Source organism: Mesoplodon mirus, assembly GCF_964341445.2.
Source record: "Mesoplodon mirus genome assembly, chromosome: 14".
Classification (NCBI taxonomy): Eukaryota; Metazoa; Chordata; class Mammalia; order Artiodactyla; family Ziphiidae; genus Mesoplodon; species Mesoplodon mirus.
Window position 1 is genome coordinate 22,623,613 of NC_138990.1, and position 19,031 is coordinate 22,642,643.

Genomic DNA, 19,031 nt, shown 5'->3' on the forward strand with positions numbered 1-19,031 from the left:
CTCTATGAATTGGACTTCTCTAAGTACCTAGTATAAGGAGAATTATGTAGTATTTGTCCTTTTGTGACTGGCTTCAGTCACTGAGCACAGGTTCATCTGTGTTGTAGCGTGTGACAGAATGTCCTTCCTTTTTAAGGCAAATAACATTTTGTTTATCCATTCACCTGTTGTGGGACAGTGGCTTTTGTGAATAATGTTGCTATGAACATGTCACCTGAGTTTTCAGGGAAGATAGGTAAGAATTTGAATAATATTTTTAAAAAATCTCATTTGGGTGATTAGTGTTTTTTTTTTTTTTCTGTACGCAGGCCTCTCACTCTTGTGGCCTCTCCCATTGCGGAGCACAGGCTCCGGACGCTCAGGCTCAGCGGCCACGGCTCACGAGCCCAGCCGCTCCGTGGCATGTGGGATCCTCCCAGACCGGGGCACGAACCTGCGTCCCCTGCATCGGCAGGCGGACTCTCAACCACTGCGCCACCAGGGAAGCCCTGGGTGATTAGTGTTTAACCAAATGGGACACAGAGTGACTGAGGTCACAGGACTACTGGGAGGGGCTTAGTCACCTTCCTGAGCCTCTGTTCTTGGTCAGTGTAGTTGAATCATCACTGGCCTGGTCCCCATTCTCTCTTGGGAATTATCATAGGAGGGAATTGTCTGGGGCGGACTTCATCCAAGGTCTGCTCACCAAGCTCACATGTAGCTTTGTGCAACACCAGCAAATACCAGAGTCAACTGGACACACTGTAGAGATGTGGTTACACTTGCCAGCCATGAGCTACTAAGAACTGCAGGCCAAACTTTTAACAGGTGACATTCGGATGCAAAATTCTCCATGTGTCTATGCTGTGATCCCGGGACACGTACCAGTCAGTTGGGATAGATAGTCTCTCTCTCTCTCTCAGGACAAAATCAGTACAGAGCTGTAGCTGCCCATGTAGTCAGGTGAAATAGGAACCAAAGCAAAAAGGCAATATTAATTCAAATAAGAAGCCAAAATGTCCCAGAAACAGATTCGTGTTTGTTGGGTATGGGTTAAGGCTTAGGAGTGAGCATTTTGGAAGGCTCTGTTACCTGCAGTCAAGGCTTACTTGGAGACAGAGGTCTGGGGTGGAGTGAGCCTCTGAGCTGATGTCTGCGGGCCCCTGCAGCCTGTGAGTCCTCACAGCCACCCTGCAGGGAGCTTTACTGTCCACGTCCTGCAGGTAAGGACGCTGGACCTCCTGGAGGTTAAGGGATTTCTCCAGGTTCACGCAGCTGGTAATTGGCAGTGCTGGGACTCTGTTTAATCCCAGACCAATGCCTTTCCCATCCTTAATCCAGCTCCACTGGACGTATAGAAATTAGGAAAGATTCATAGTCCATGTTACGTACACCAGCGGTTCTCAAAGTGTGGTCCGTGGACCTGCAGCATCACATCAGCATCACCTGGAAATGTTAGAGATGTTGATCCCTAGGCCCACCCTCGAGTTTTGACTCCAGTGCTCTGAGGGTGGGCTGGACAGTCTGTGCTTTAGGAAGCATCCCACCCCCCACGGGATTCCCCTATTCCTCACGTGTGGGAGCGCTGAGTGATGAGGCCCCATCGGGGGAGCTATGGAAGGTTGGTCCTTCCGCGTCATCCAGGTAAGAGAGTCGGCGGGCCGGGGAAGCGGCTAGGAATGGGGATGGGTAGTGAAATTGAAATGCAGCGCAGACAGTATTGTGATCCCAAAGAGCTTTAGCTGACTTAAGATCACGCTGTGAGGTTCACACATGGTGTTAACTCTGACCTAAATTTTAATTTAGCCAATTACCCTCCTCCTCCTTCCACAGCCCAGCTGTCACTTCCTGCAGCGAGGGACCTCAGGTGTCCGGCATGTATTGAATAGACAGTACCTCCTGTTTCTGAGGAATGTCTATTTCATCATCAACAAACACCTCCCCCAACCCCCAACCCCTGCCCACCACCTTTTCCTGTGCTCACACACAGTGGAATTTTTGGACAAAGATTTTGGTTCTCTCTATGCATGGAGCTTGAGGTGGATTCCTAGCAAAGGAGAGGACAGATGCTCAGGAATTTACCATCCAGTCATCGGATTTGCCCAGTTTCCTGAGGGTCTCTTGGGGACCAGGAACAATGAGATGCACGTTTCAAATGTTTGAACAAGATTCAAAGGCAATTTTCAGTCAGTCAGTTGTCAACAGAAGTAAAATAGATGAATACAGGGACTTGACATTGCAAAGCCCTAAAGATCTGACAGTTGTCCTTACAGGATGGCACAGAGATAGAACAACCTCCCACGTGAAGTGACCCACTGTGACATCCTGACATCCCCCCGTCCCGTGGAAGGACTCGGTGAGTGAGTGGCAGGGGCGGGACGTGAACTGGAGAGATGGTTGGCAGAGAGTGTCAGGGTGGAAATTTGTAGGAGGATGTTTCTAGAGGCCTCCCTCCCTTGGGCTGGGGGCTTCCTGGGGTGAGATGAGAGGAAGCTGGCAGACAGTGACAGCCCTGCTGCAAATCCAGCTTCCAGGAATGCTTTGTTTCATTCCGCATCACATGTTTGCCAATGTCATCGTAGCCTCGTAACCACACAGGAAAGGTGAAAATAGCCGTGCTGGAGTCACAGTGAATTAGGGTCTCTGAACCTGATCAACAAGACTGACTCAGCAGGAGCTGCCTGTGCGTTTAGGATGCAGGAGCCCTTGATAGGGATGTTCACACCCTGCACGGACCAGTTAAACCTGCAGAGCCGGGGAGGCTGGGGTGGGGGCTTGGGGGGAGGTTAGAACCTGGTGGCTGTCAGAACCTGCCTCTTCTGTTACTGACCAGACCTGGGGGGACGTGGCTTCCCGCTCCTGAGGCTTGTATCTCCCCTGATAGGCTGCTTTGTAAATACAGGTCGAGTGCCTGCAGCCGTGGTTGGTGCTTTAAAACTGTCAGCCTCAGCTATTGTTATATAAGTATGCAGCCTGATTATTTGAGAACCAGGGTAAGTGTTAAGGTATCTCAGATATCCACAAAATCTTTAGCAGCCATCTCAGCGTGTGGATTTATTAGATCAATAACACTTCGAATGTTATAATATCCCAGCAAAACGAAGGGAAATTAACATCTACTGAGCGCACAGCCCTGCAGGCACGTGTGTGTCCCAAACTTTCACAGTCCTTACACACACACTGAAACTTACGACACAGTTTTATTGTCCTTGGTTATAAATAAACAGAGACGTTGAGAGGTATGTCTGATTTGAGCCGGGATGCCTGCCCTCTCTGCCTCACGCTGGACTCCTCGAAGTTCTGTCTATTTCTTTCTCACGCTCACCTTGCCCCAGACCCTGCCCTGCCAGCCACCTGAACTCAGAGCTGCTCTTTTCACCACGTGCCCAGAACCCTGCACGCCCGTGCCCTCCGGAGCTTGGCTGGGAGCCTAGTCTCCTGTCTCAGATGGAGTTCTTGCCTGGCAGAAAATGCACGGCTGTCATTTTGGATTCATTTGTGAACTGGCTCATTTCAAAAGTCATAAGAAATTAAATCACAAGCATGTAAGTAAAGGTAGGAAGACAGTCACAGCTGGACTTTTATGACAAAACATCACTAGCAGCTGCATGTAAACGGAAAAGCCAACATCCATGTGATACTTTTATAGTCCATGTTCCCAGAGTTCATTTTGAAAAAAAAATAATGGACTTTCAAAAGTCTTGAGTTTTTCCAACAGTACAACTACAGAATTCTCAAAAATGCAGAGAAAATGATCAGAAGCTCCTATCATTTGGGGATATTTGTCTTCTTAGGACTTAAGTACTTCAATCAACAAACATGTCATGAGACGAGGGAGGAGGGACTCTGCATCAGGGGCAGCGTGATCAAAGGTACAAGGTGTGGGGACTTCCCTAGTGGCACAGTAGTTACAAATCCGCCTGCTAATGCAGGGGACAGGGGTTCGAGCCCTGGTCTGGGAAGATCCCACATGCCGCAGAGCATCTAAGCCCATGAGCCACAACTACTGAGCCCGCGTGCCACAACTACTGAAGCCCACACGCCCTAGAGCCTGTGCTCCGCAACAAGAGCAACCACCGTAATGAGAAGACTGCGCACTGCAACGAAGAGTAGCCCCAGCTCGCCGCAGCTAGAGAAAGCCCGCGTGCAGCAACAGAGACCCAATGCAGCCAAAAATAAAATAAATACGTTAAAAAAAAAAAGAAAATAAACTTTAAAAAAAAGGTATAAGGTGTGAGGCTATGTAGAGGGGACATAGAGGGGACACAGGGAGATGGGTGTTGATGAGCTGCAGAGGGTCTGATGGCAGAAACCGGGCCAGGAAGTTAGCTCAGAGCTCATGGCCAAGGGGCACTGTCCACTCTGCCAGCCCATTTAATGCATCAGGGTCACAGACCCAGTGCCCAAGGCCTGCAGACTTTACAGGGCCTTTGAGGACTGAGAGAAAATGATTAGCCCTACACTAGGGATAGACTCTGCAGTGGAAGTGGGTAACATAACACCCTGCTAACCAGGCAATGGGAACTCCACCCAAGCCCTCAGCAGGTAAATGTCCGAAATACTGTACCTGAAACGCAGTCTGATGTATCTTCATGCTGTAGACCCCTCCATCCCCGGCTACTCAACACCAGCACCTGGAGGCCTGGCAGCCCTCACAAACCCCCGTGTCCACCGCGCTAGGCGGCAATGACATCCCCCTGGTTTCTGCAGCCAAAAGGCTTGGAATCATCCCTGGTTTTCTCTTCCACTCGCGTGTCTCACCAGGAAATTCTGTAGCTCTAGCTCCAAAAGATATTTGGAATCTGATCAACTCTCACCCTCTCATCTTTCCCCCAAGCCTAGAAGTGTCCCTGTCGCCCCCTCATTCCCTCCTCAGCCCAGGGGAGGAACTCTTCTTCCACAACCATCAGAGCTACCCTTCCCTGCCCAGCCCTGCAGTGCCGGCCCATCTCCCTCGGGTCGGAGCTACAATCCTCACAGGGGCTCCATCTCTCACTACACTCCCCTCACCCCCGACCCGCTCCCCTCACCCCCTGACCCTCGCCCCTCACCCCCTGACCCACCCCCTCACCCCCTGACCCTCTCCCCTCAGCCCCTGACCCGCCCCACTCACCCCCGACCCGCCCCCTCACCCCCTGACCCTCTCCCCTCACCCCCTGACCCTCTCCCCTCTCACCCCCTGACCCTCTCCCCTCACCCCCTGACCCTCTCCCCTCACCCCCTGACCCGCTCCCCTCTCACACCGACCCTCTCCCCTCACCCCCTGACCCGCCCGCCTCACCCCCTGACCCTCTCCCCTCACCCCTGACCCGCACCCCTCACCCCCGACCTGCCCCCCTCACCCCCTGACCCTCCCCCCTCACCCCCTGACCCTCTCCCCTCACCCCTGACCCTCTCCCCTCACTCCCTGACCCGCCCGCCTCACCCCCTGACCCTCTCCCCTCACCCCCTGACCGTCTCCCCTCACCCCCTGACCCACCCCCCTCACCCCCTGACCCTCTCCCCTCACCCCCTGACCCACCCCCCTCACCCCCTGACCCTCTCCCCTCACCCCCTGACCCTCTCCCCTCACCCCCTGACCCTCCCCCCTCACTCCCTGACCCGCCCGCCTCACCCCCTGACCCACCCCCCTCACCCCCTGACCCTCTCCCCTCACCCCCTGACCCACCCCCTCACCCCCTGACCCTCTCCCCTCACCCCCTGACCCTCTCCCCTCACCCCCTGACCCTCCCCCCTCACTCCCTGACCCGCCCGCCTCACCCCTTGACCCTCTCCCCTCACCCCCTGACCCACCCCCTCACCCCCGACCCTCTCCCCTCACCCCCTGACCCACCCCCTCACCCCCTGACCCTCTCCCCTCACCCCCTGACCAGCTCCCCTCACCCCCGCCCCCCTCACCCCCTGACCCTCTCCCCTCTCACCCCCTGACCCTCTCCCCTCACCCCCTGACCAGCTCCCCTCACCCCCGCCCCGCCCCCCTCACCCCCTGACCCTCTCCCCTCACTCCCTGACCGTCTCCCCTCACCCCCCGACCCGCCCCCCTCACCCCCTGCCGCTGAGAGCCTCCCACCTCGGAGCTCTGGCTGCACTCCTCCCTCTGCGTGACGTGCTGCTGCCCTACATACCCACTGGCTAACTCCCGTCCTTTCCTGCATATCCCTTCCGACTGGGCTCCTGTGCTGAGTGCTCAGTTCAATTCTGCACCCCTTCCTGCCTCACAACCACCCGCACTCAGCACTCCAGTCTCTCCCCAGCACTAACCACCTTCTAACATACGGAGTAGTTTATTGACCTACATTTACTGTGTGTCTCCCCGGCCAGAACGCAAGCTCTGGGCGATCAGAGCCCTTTGTTGGGTTGACTGGAGTATCCTTGCTTCTGCAATTCTTCCTGGCCAGAGACTAGCCCTCAACAAATATTTGTTGAGTAAACAGTGGATGAATTAATTTGGCAGAAGTGCGGAAGATTTACTGGAGAAGGACAAGGCGTATGCCGGTAGAAATATCCATCTGAAATTCAGGATTCTGCTGAAACGACAGATCCGGGCTGAAGATACAGAGTCTGACGATGTAGGCTTAGAAAGCGAAACAGCAAAATTAATGTGTATAAGTTCTGAATCTTCCTTTTCCTGTTTAAAAAAAACATATCAATCTTTGTGTCATTGACTGCAGCTTTCATAGTAGTATATTAAAGGACTGTACTATTCCAGTGGGTGGTTACACAATAACCATCTCATATTTTTGGGGCATCTTGATTCTAACTTTTGGCTGTTACTAATGACTGCTATGAATATCTTTAATGTCTTCCCCTCGGGCCTCCTGGGTCTGGCCATCTGTTTGTGGTACCCGTGCCACCCTCTGTTGAGGGAGCTAATCTGTGGGTCCTTCCCAGCTTTGGGTTCCAGGGAGAATCTAGAAGCATCTGAAGCTCCATTCGATTGGCCCCAGATGGAGGGTCTTGGCGCCTCCTGGGGCTTTTCCCAAGAAAATGGGCTCACGACCTCTTTAATCTCTGAATCCTCGAACTTCTGTAGGGTCTTTTTCTCCTCCCCGGGCCAAGATCAGGAGAACAGGAGTCTCTGTCTCACTCTTTTCTTCCCCCACTCCTTGGCTGGGAACCAAAGCCGCCAGATAGATGTCCAAATCTATTGGGTTTGTCCAGAGTGGCCTCAGATTTGGACACTTTGCCCTGAGTTCTGTCCTCTGATCCTCCCCAGAGGCCATGGATGGGGGGAGCCCTACATCACAGAGTGGGGAGCACAAGAAAATAGGGGGAGCGTGGGGGGAGACCTGGTTGGCGCTTCACAACAGCAATGTGTGATAAACGGTTGTGTGCATGTGTTTATCCGTGCCTCCTTTTACACCATGGAACAGATAATTGGCCCTCGGTAGCTTGTACAGCAGTGTTCATTAACCGTCAACTATTCATCCATTGATCTCTGTCAAAAAGCCAGAGCTATGTTTCCATGGAAAGAAAAATCTTCAGAAATAGAGTGGAAGACATTTGACGGGGAAGAGTACAACACATGTAGGCACGTCATAGATGACACCCTAAAAATTATTCAAGTCGGCGGCGTCAGTTTAAAAAAAATTAATTCCTTATTTTGTCAATCCTGAAAATCTGAAGTTTGGCACCTCACATTCACTCTAAGAGGAGTATAGTTGTACTAAATGAAAAAATTCTGTGCTTTTACTATTTATTTATTACTAATATTTCTCAATCTGAAGATGGGAAATGGAGACACCCAGGAATCAGTTGGGGCATAAAGGAAGCAACCCAGATGCCATTAGCCTGTCCACACTCTGTGTCGACCTCCCGGACCATCTGGCTCCTTCTGTTCCAGCTTTGCCTTCTCCAACGTGATCTAGTTGTATTTTTTTAGTCACTCTCTAAATCAGACCTGCTGACTTTTCTGATTATTCAGTTTGTAAGTTCGTGTCTCTCCTCCCTCAAGCTGCTTGTGCTCTAGTTCTCTGATCATCTATCCTTCCGCTGAGGGGTGGATGGAATAATTTATGAATAACAACAACAAAGGAAAGCAGGTCATTTGGGGGTAGTTTGTTAACTCTAATACAAAGCTTTTAGTGGAGTAAAGAGTTAGAATTATTAACTGGGACAATAGTTTAGTCTTTCATGCTGCCCTATGAAAATATCTGTAGGATGAAAGATTCTGGGGAAACCTCATATCACACAATTGAAATGTTCTGGATCTCTGATCAGGGTGTTGTGTCCCAGGCTATGTATTAGCTATCTCTTATTGTGTAACCAATTACCCCAAAACGTAACACTTAGAGCCATATGCACACGTGATCTCACAGTTTCTGTGGGTCAGAACCTGGTGCAGTTTCCTGGGCGCGTCTGAGTCAAGGTCTCCTGTGAGGTTACTGTCATGCTGTTGTCCAGGGCTGTGGTCTCATCTGAAGGCTCTTCTGGGGACGAGGCTCTGCCTCCGAGTTTCCAGGTTGACCCACGTGGTTGTTGCCAGGATTCAGTCACACAGGCTGTTGGGTTGAGAGCCCAAGTTCCTTACTGGCTATTGGCTGGAGGCCTCCTTCCATTCCTTTCCACATGGACCTCTCCTCGGTCAGCTCATAACACGGCAGCTGACTCCCCTCAGCATGAACAGGAGAAGGACCTCACGTGAGCTAGTGCCCAAGTCAGAGGCTGCAGGCTTTTTGTAACCTAATCTTGAACTTGACATCCAATCAGTTTTTCCAATTTTAATTCTCTCCTTAGTTTACCTTTAAGTTTCTTCCTTGAGCTTGTGTCAGCCAGGCTTCATTCAAAGTGGAAGATACATCCCCTGAGTTTACGGCATGGGAGTAGCAGGGCTGGGTGTATCCAAAGCACTGGCAAAGTTTAAAAGTCAGAAATAATGCATGTTTGAAGAGCTGCTTGGAGAAGAATTCTAATACCTCTGATGCTTCACCTTGAGAATCCGATGAGGATCTGCTGGGGAGAGAAGGAACCGCCAACTGGCTCTCATCATCCCTCTTGGGTTTCAGGTAATAAACATCTATAAATTTGGACTGAAAACACATTCGCCTCTTTAGTTAATGTACAAGCCTTAAAATAGCTACTGGCCTAACGCCTGCCCCCCTCACCCTCACCCTGCACTCTGCACTGGCAGGTGGAGCAGCTGAAACCTCAGGGAATCCAGTTGCTCCGGCCACTGCAATCGCCAGCACTCCTGCAGAATCCCAACACCCCAGCAGTCAGGTTCAGACAGGCTGGTAAACACTGCAATTTTTTTTTTTTTTTTTTTTTTGGCCGTGCCTCGCAGCATGAGGGATCTTAGTTCCCTGACCAGGGATTGAACCCGTGCTCCCTGCAGTGGAAGCGTGGAGTCTTCACCACTGGGCTGCCAGGGAAGTCCTCAAGGCTGCAATTCTAACATAACTTTGAGCAAAAACTGATCTGCACTTGGACTGTCTGGAACCATATATGCTTTGAGGTTTACTGCGAACTGATGAAAGCCAGAGATTTCCTTGCCCATTTTGATGTCACCTTCCATGGGTGTTCCCGGGAGTGATACTCCACTTCATCCCCAAATTGACACTATCACCTCCTCTTGTCTACTCTGCATTCTAGGATATAAATGAACTCATCATACAGGTTTTTCCATGTAGATCCACTTTTTCCACACATATATCCAGCGCTTTATTTAATCGCATCATGCAGATGCTATTTTTATTAGCAGTGGCAGCTGACAGGTAACCAAGCTTCACCCAGGTGGCTCTCAGTGCAGCTACTGCTGATGGGTGAGCAGCGGCTGGGCCACACAGAGATCTTGGCACGTCAGCTGCTGCTTTCCGTAGCTGCTGAAGCAAGCACAGTCCTGAAACCTGGGCACACACCAATTAGCAAGCCCCGGAAACTGCCAGTCAGAGCAGCGAAGGCTTGGCTGCAGCAGACCTGCTGTATGTCAACCCCGATTAGTGGCAAGAATTATTTTAACCTTAAAAAGTCACTTTGTATGCAGTGAGGCATGGGAACAGTCTGACAGGTAGGGACAAGGTCTGATTACAGAGCAGGAGAGGCCCTCTGGTGTGGGGTGTTCTGCCGTTTCCAAGGGGCAGAGTTGGGCTTGCCATCTCCAGCTCTGCGGGGGTCCCCACTGAAAGGCTCTCAGTGTCTGTGATGAGGGGAGAGGCTGCCCACCACCTTCCCTCTGTTCTGACTCGGATGGCTACAAAATGCTGGCATGATACGGACAGGGAAGCCTTTGTTTCCTTTCCATGACTGAAGAGAGTGATGTCAGCCACATGGACGACCTACGGCGTGATGTGGGCTCACTCAGGCTGCCGTCCGCACTTAGGAGCTGGGCTTGCTGGAGAGTGGGGACTACGGATTCTGCATCGCACCCTGTGGTGGGCAGTCTCTGATGGACTTCTGTGATCTGTACTTCCTGGTGTTAAAGCCCTTGTGTAATTCCCTCCCCTTGAGTGGGCACTGGACCTAGTCTCTTGCTCCTAATAAAGAAATCACGGAAAAACCGATTGGATGTCAAGTTCAAGATTAGGTTACAAAAACCCTGCAGCCTCTGACTTGGGCACCGGCTCACGTGAGGTCCTTCTGTTCGTGCTGAGGGGAGTCAGCTGCCATGTTATGAGCTGACTGAGGAGAGGTCCATGTGGGAAGGAATGGAAGGAGGCCTCCAGCCAATAGCCAGTAAGGAACTTGGGCTCTCAACCAACAGCCTGTGTGGCTGAATCCTGGCAACAACCACGTGGGTCAACCTGGAAACTCGGAGGCAGAGCCTCATCCCCAGAAGAGCCTTCAGATGAGACCACAGCCCTGGACAACAGCATGACAGTAACCTCACGGGAGACCTTGACTCAGACGCGCCCAGGAAACTGCACCAGGTTCTGACCCACAGAAACTGTGAGATCACGTGTGCATATGGCTCTAAGTGTTACGTTTTGGGGTAATTGGTTACACAATAAGAGATAGCTAATACATAGCCTGGGACACAACACCCTGATCAGAGATCCAGAACATTTCAATTGTGTGATATGAGGTTTCCCCAGAATCTTTCATCCTACAGATATTTTCATAGGGCAGCATGAAAGACTAAACTATTGTCCCAGTTAATAATTCTAACTCTTTACTCCACTAAAAGCTTTGTATTAGAGTTAACAAACTACCCCCCAAATGACCTGCTTTCCTTTGTTGTTGTTATTCATAAATTATTCCATCCACCCCTCAGCGGAAGGATAGATGATCAGAGAACTAGAGCACAGGCAGTTTGAGGGAAGAGAAACACGAACTTACAAACTGAATAATCAGAAAAGTCAGCAGGTCTGATTTAGAGAGTGACTAAAAAAATACAACTAGATCACGTTGGAGAAGGCAAACCTGGAACAGAAAGACAAGAATGTGCATGTGTTTGTGTACCTTTTGGATGTATGTTCATTTGGGTAATATTTCAGTCTTCTGGTTCAAAAATTTTGGAAAATTGGGAAGTTTAAGTTCAAATTAGAGGAACAGAGTCTTTAGAAATGAAAAAAAAAAACCTTAAAAATCACTTTGTCTAGGGATTTTCAAAATATCTTCCCCCCAGAAGTTTCTTACACAAATAAAATCTTAGGTAGAACTCTAACATGTAAAACAAAAAATATGGTATTTTGTTAGCATATATTTATTTATACATTCAAATCTATAACATTGACTCATAAAATAAATCACTGAGAACTATAGTATGAATACAAAGTTTAAGAATCAGGACTTATGGGTCTCAGATGCAGTCTTATACACCCTTCAGTGTAGCTGAACACAATTAAAACAATTATAATTCACAAAGACAGGTAGCTCCGAATTGTAAAAGTTTTAAAAACAGCTTTTTAGCAACCTAGGATACACATCAGTTAAGCTAATTCAGAAGCTTGATAGAGAAGGAGTAAGGCAATTTTAATCTAACAATATCAAAGAAGTGCTGTTAGCTTTTAATTAATAGTTGTTAAATTTGGTGATGGTTGATCAAATACCTCAGCCCGTTTTAATTATCACTGGGAAGGAAATACTTTTTAAATGTAATCTTGAACAATATACAACTATATTAATTAAAAAAAAATTAATATAGTAGTGCAGAATTCTTTGTCAGATAGTAAGTTGAAGTTTCTAAATGTCTAATTTACTTTGTTTTTCTTCCTGAGTCCAAACTTTAGTTCTCAGTTTCAATTCTGACACTGTAACTGTAATTTAAGACATGCTAACATAGGGGCCTGACGTTGCCAGGCGGAAAACCTAAATAGACATTTCACCAAGGAAGACATACAGATGACCAAGAGGCACACGAAAAGATGCTAAACATTGCTAATTATTAGAGAGATGCAAATCAAAACTACAATGAGGTATCACCTCATACCAGTCAGAATGGCCATCATCAAAAAATGTACAAACAATAAATGCTGGAGAGGGTGTGGAGAAATGGGAACCCTCTTGCAGTGTTGGTGGGAATGTAAGTTGATACAGCCACTATGGAAAACAGTACGGAGCTTCCTTAAAAAACTGAAAATAGAACTACCATAAAACCCAGCGATCCTGCTACTGGGCATATACCCTGAGAAAACCGTAATTCAAAAAGAGACGTGTACCACAATGTTCATTGCAGCTCTATTTACAACAGCCAGGACATGGAAGCAACCTAAATGTCCATCGACAGATGAATGGATAAAGAAGATGTGGTACATATATACAGTGGGATATTGCTCAGCCATAAAAAGAAACGAAATTGAGTTATTTGTAGTGAGGTGGATGGACCTAGAGTCTGTCATACAGAGTGAAGTAAGTCAGAAAGAGAAAAACAAATACCATATGCTAACACATATGTATGGAATCTAAAAGAAAAAAAAAGATACTGATGAACATAGTTGCAGGGCAGGGATAAAGAGGTAGACGTAGAGAATGGACTTCAGGACACAGGGAGGGGAGGGCGAAGCTGGGGCGAAGCGAGAGTGGCATGGACATATATACACTACCACACGTAAAATAGATAGCTAGTGGGAAGCAGCCGCATAGCACAGGGAGATTAGCTTGGTGCTTTGTGATGACCTAGAGGGGTGGGATAGGGAGGGTGGGAGGGAGACACAAGAGGGAGGGGATATGGGGACTTGTGTATGCATATGGCTGATTCCCTTTGGTGTACAACAGAAACTAACACAGTATTGTGAAGCAATTATACTCCAATAAAGGTCTATTAAAAAAAAGAAAAGTTAGCTTGCATAGCCTCATGAACACCCCCAGAAGACACGAGATGCTTGGGTCAGAGACAAAGGACTTAGTGTTCTCAGACAGCAAGTGGCATGAGCTTCGTGTCTGCCTTGGTTCCCCCAGCCTCCAGTCTCAAGGGGGTGACACAGAGTGGCCCAGTAGATGCTGTGCATGCGGTGGGTTTACATCAGTGCTGAAAAACCTAGAGCTCAGGGAACTTGAGCTTCTTATAATGGGCAGCAAGCAATCAAATTTGCTCAGCTGGACAGTAAACAAACCTGCCCTGGCCCACTGGAAGATGCTACCTGTATTTCCCAAGACTCTTTGCTGTGCAACATCTTTGAAAGGCTGGTCTGGAATAAAGATGGTTAGTGCCTCTGTTTGCAGGATGAGCACAAACACGAAAGATCTATAATCACCTCCTCATACCCCATAGCACGTTCTTCCCCTTGCCCTGAAATATTGCAATTTAATTCGAATGACTCCATGGGAGCCTTTCCTTTTCAGATTTTACTGTTGTCTGGAGCTCTGGAGAATCTTTAAAATCCTTCAGGGGAATTCCACACTTTGAAAATCACTTCTCCAGTCCAGACCCTTATTCTACCATATGGAAACCGAGGCATGAAGAAGTTAAGTGGCTTATCTGGGTCACAGCTATTTAAGTGTCCATCCAGGTAATGGAATTATAAATCCAAGCCGTACTAGACCACTGCCAAATACCCTTTTCTTTAATTTAGAAATAGGTCATTCAAAAGGTATCAGGCCAAAGAACTTCCCAGGGCATCTTTTTCGGACGCGCAGGCTCAGCGGCCATGGCTCACGGGCCCAGCCGCTCCGCGGCGTGTGGGATCGTCCCGGACTGGGGCACGAACCCGTGTCCCCTGCATCGGCAGGCAGACTCTCAACCACCGCGCCACCAGGGAAGCCCTTCCCAGGGCATCTTAATTTGGAGTTCCCCATAAGCAATCTCTGAGACCAGGACTAGAGCACAAGGTTATTTGGGAGGGTAGCCCAGGAAACATCATCAGGGGGAGCAGGAGAAGGAAGGAGGGAGACATAAGTTTTTTTACGAAGCAAGTTACTCCTGCAGACACCTGGACGGTCATTGCACGGGGAACTCTGCTAGCCAGTGGAGCACACACCCCAGCAATCCCACCCGAGGGAGGCGGGAGCTGGCATGTTTGCCAAGCAGTTCCCAACAGTCACTGGCTGGGAGGACTCTGGGAGGTGTTCCTGTCCTCACACCTCTGCCCTGCGCTTGAGGGGAACAGACACTGAGCCAGAGAGAGCCTGGAGCACTGTGTCCCTGGCGGCGGAAGCTGGGCCCACGGGCAGGGAAAAGGTGGGTTCTGGGGACGTGGCTGGACACAAGCTGTGTCTGCTACACTGGGTGCAGCCGACCTTCAAGGATGGATATATACCCGAGTGCACCTTCTCTAGTCTAATTCTCCATCTCTGCATTTGGGCAAGTTCTTCAAACCTGATAGGGAGACTTGTGGATGGTGATTCAAAGAAGGAATTGAAGAATACAGAAAGCACCGATCAAGGTGAGGAGGGAACGCCTACCTGAAGAGAATTAAAAATATAGGTAGCAGAAGAGAACAAGAGACAGGAAGTAGAGCATGAGGATGGCTAGAGCGAAGAATTGTGGGCCTGGCAATCCAGGAGGAAACTATTCAGGGGATGAGGGGAGGTGGACAGGAAGCAGATTACAGGCTCTCTCCTTAGACCCCGTCCACGGAGGTTCGGCTGAGTCAGAAATGTCTCTCTGTTACAGATTAGAACAGTGACTCCAACATTTTGAGCAGGAGGATCCCTTTTTACATAAACACATGTTTTTTCAAATATCTTGTGTTAGTGATAGTAGTTTAAATATCCTTTGATTAGACAGCCACAGTACTAAAAGCTACAGTGAATTCAGTAATATCACAAAACGAATTTGTGTTTTATTCCTCACCATGGCATCTGCATGGACTTGAAAAATAGCCGTTAATGCATGTAAGTGCACGAGGTGTGGTTTGCTCAGACTGCAGGTGCAGAGAGTGTACTGGTCAGGGACCCTCCGCAGTGACTCTCGGCTGAAGGGGGGCCTCCGTCTCAAAGGGGGTCTTGTCAGGAGGACTCTGAAAGGTCTACCATGGAACTGCTTTAGACATGTGTTCCTGTGCCCAGAACACACATCACATGACACCTTCCTGAGATGGAACTCCCCTGGGAAATCTGTCTCCTGAATCTTCTCCCACCCCTCAGGGTAGCTGTGCATCCAATCTGCCTTTGTGCAGAACAATGGTAAATGGAAAGTAACTGGTGCAGAAAAAGCGAAATCCTATGAATCCATAGGCTCATCTTTCTAAGGAGCACCACCCACCCCAACTTTTATTCTCGGATTACGCAATCCAAGCCTGCCAGGAAACTGCTTGTGATGGTCAGTGCATTGTCTGATGTCAAGAACCCCTGCTTTGTCGAACCAGGTGTGTGTGTGTGTGTGTGTCTGTCCTTTATAACAGCTTTTTTCAAGGTCTAAGGCAAGTTGTTGTATGGCTGTTTTAATTTGGGGTCACATCCTGAGATAATGATTTGAGTGCAAGTGATTTATTTGGTAGGTGTTATAGACTAAATTGCATTCCCCCCTCAATTTATATGTTGACGTCCTAAGCCCCAATGTGCCTGTATTTGGAGATAGGGTCTTTAAAGTAATAATTAAGGTTAAATGAGGTTGTAAGAGTGGAGTCCTTATCCTACATGACTGGTGTCCTTAATAGGAGAGGAAGAGACACCAGGGATGCACACACAGAGAAAAGGCCAGGTGAGGATACAGCGAGAAGGTGGTTATCTGCAAGCCAAGGACAGAAGACTTGGATGTAAGACCTGAAACCATAAAACTCCTAGGAGAAAACATAGGCCATAAGCTCCTTGACATAGGTCTTGAAGACTTTTTTTTTGCGGTACACAGACCTCTCACTGCTGTGGCCTCTCCCATTGCGGAGCACAGGCTCCGGACGCGCAGGCTCAGCGGCCATGGCTCACGGGCCCAGCTGCTCCACGGCACGTGGGATCTTCCCGGACCAGGGCACGAACCCGTGTCCCCTGCTTTGGCAGGCGGACTCTCAACCACTGCGTCATCAGGGAAGCCCCTTGAAGACTTTTTGATTTTGACACCAAAAGCAAAGGCAACAAAAGCAAAAGTAAACAAATGGAGCTACCTCAAACTAAAAAGCTTCTGCACATCAAAGGAAACCATCAACAAAATGAAAAGGCAATATACAAAGTGGGAGAAAATATTTGCAAATCGTATATCTGATAAGGGATTAATATCTAAAATATATAAAGAACTCATAGCAAAAAACCAATCTGATTTAAAAATGGTCAGAAGAACCCAATAGACATTTTCCCAAAGAAAACATACAGATGGCCAACAAGCACATGAGAAAATGCTCAGCATCACTAATCATCAGCGAAATTCAAATCAAAATGAGATATCACCTCACACCTGTCAGAATGGCTATTAACAAAAAGGCAAGAAATAACCAGTGTTGGCAAGGATGTGGATAAAAGGGAACCTTTGTGCACTGCTGGCGGGAATGCAAATTGTTACAGCTACTGTGGAGAACAGAATGGAGGGTCCTCAAAAATTAAAAAAATAGAACTACCATGTGATCTGGCAATCCCACCTCTGGGTACATACCTGAAGGAGATGAAATCACTATCTCAAAGAGATATCTGCACCCCCATGTTCATTACAGCATTATTCCTAGCAGCCAAGACATGGAAAGGACCTGTGCGTCCATGATGGATGAATGGATAAAGAATTGGATAAGGAAGACACACACACAATGGAATATTAGAGTTAATAGTGAGGGGAAAGAAGTACATATTGTCATTTGCAACAACATGGATGGACCCTGAGATACTATTTTTAGTGAAATAAGTTAGACAGAGAAAGACAAATACTACATGATCTCATTTATATGTGGAATCTAAAAAAGACAAAAAAAACAAAAACAAAAAACCCCGAAAAACCACCCCTGCCCCCGGCAAGCTCATAGATGCAGAGAACAGATTGGTGGTTGCCAGAGGTAGGGGTGAGGGTGGACAAAACAGGTGAAGGGGGTCATAAAACATAAAAGTATAAATATAAAATAAATAAGTCATGGAGAAAAAAAAGAATATAGCATGAAAGTGATATAATGGGTAATTAAAATAAGTGCCCTTTATTCATCTTAGTTGTATTTCTCAGCCGCCTTGTGAACCAGTATTTGTATGACAGATCATGAAAAAAAATTCACAACCACCTGTTAGCTTTGTGAACTTAGACAAGGTTTTGAAGCTTTTTAAGCCTCATCTCTAAAATGGGGATCCCTGGGCTTCCCTCGGTGGGTTGTGAGGATCAGACAAAGCACTTGGCAAGTGGTAAGAACACAGTGAATGAGTAACTATAGCATTAATAATAACTTACAATATAAATAGCCGAACATATATTGCACTTAAAACACACCATTTCCAAAGAGTTTGATTTAATCCCACAGCATCCCTTCAAAAAACAATTATTAACTCCCAACTGTGTATGAGGTACTCTGGAGAATTCAAAGAAATCATTCCTGCTTTCAGTCAGCTTGTGGTCTTTCAGTATCACTTAGATGTAAATGACTAAATCGAGGCATTTGGAGCTAAGTACCCCAGCAGAAGTGTGGGGAGTGCGAGGGATTCCAAGGAGAGAGAGGGTTTACTGACTAATGAGTGGAAGATACTGGAAGGGAGGGTGTCCCAGACCACCAGGTGTAAACCGCTCAGGATTATTCCTCACACACAGCCAGTTTCCAGTTTAAAATTTCCCACCAAATTCACTGAATAGAGAGAGCTGTTCCGAGAAGCACACCACAAACAGCGAAGTGAAAAAGGTATCAGATCACGGTGTTTCTAGAACATACTTTTGCATTAACTTCTTTGTGCTTTAGCGAAGAGTGTGATTAATGAAAGAAACATTCTATCCACCAGTCCTCTACTTGAGAATTGCTTTATATTCTAGAAACCTTCCCTTTTAAAACATGCCTGTAAGACATTGAATAACTAGACTTTACATAACGGGAACCTTCGCTAACTGTAAGTCTCCCTGCTCAGTACTCCACTTTTAGGGAAAAAACAAGTAGTAAATTCAGAAAAACAAATAGGCTTATTAACTTTTAATTTTTTATTTATTAAAAAAATTTTTTTGGCTGCATTGGGTCTTCATTGCTGTGCGTGGGCTTTCTCTAGTTGCAGCGAGCGGGGACTACTCTTCGTTGCAGTGCGCAGGCTTCTCATTGCGGTGGCTTCTCTTGTTGTGGAGCACAGGCTCTAGGCGTGCGGGCTTCAGTAGTTGTGGCTCACGGGCTCTAGAGCGCAGGCTCAGTAGTTGTGGCGCACGGGCTTAGTTGCTCTGCGGCATGTGGGATCTTCCCGGACCAGGGCTCGAACCCGTTTCCCCGGCATTGGCAGGTGGATTCTCAACCACTGCGCCACCAGGGAAGTCCTATTAACTTTTTAAAAAGCAATTTTAATGCATGGTCTTGACTTAGTGCACATTCCACCCAATCTTATACACACTTAGTACCATAAAATGAGGATTTGTGTTCAGAATGGTGACTCTGAGGCATTATGGGTATCCCAACATCAAAAAGTTTCACTTCACTTACTATACTGCATTTTTAAAGGTGAGATAGCAATTTGCAATATATATTTTTAAGATTTCAACTTATGTTCCAGCTAAAGGAGCTTTCTGGTTAATCCTTACCCAAAATGAAAATTTAATTTAGCCGAATAGCCCATTCCTGAGGCAGCCTGATTAACTGAGGGTTTATTGT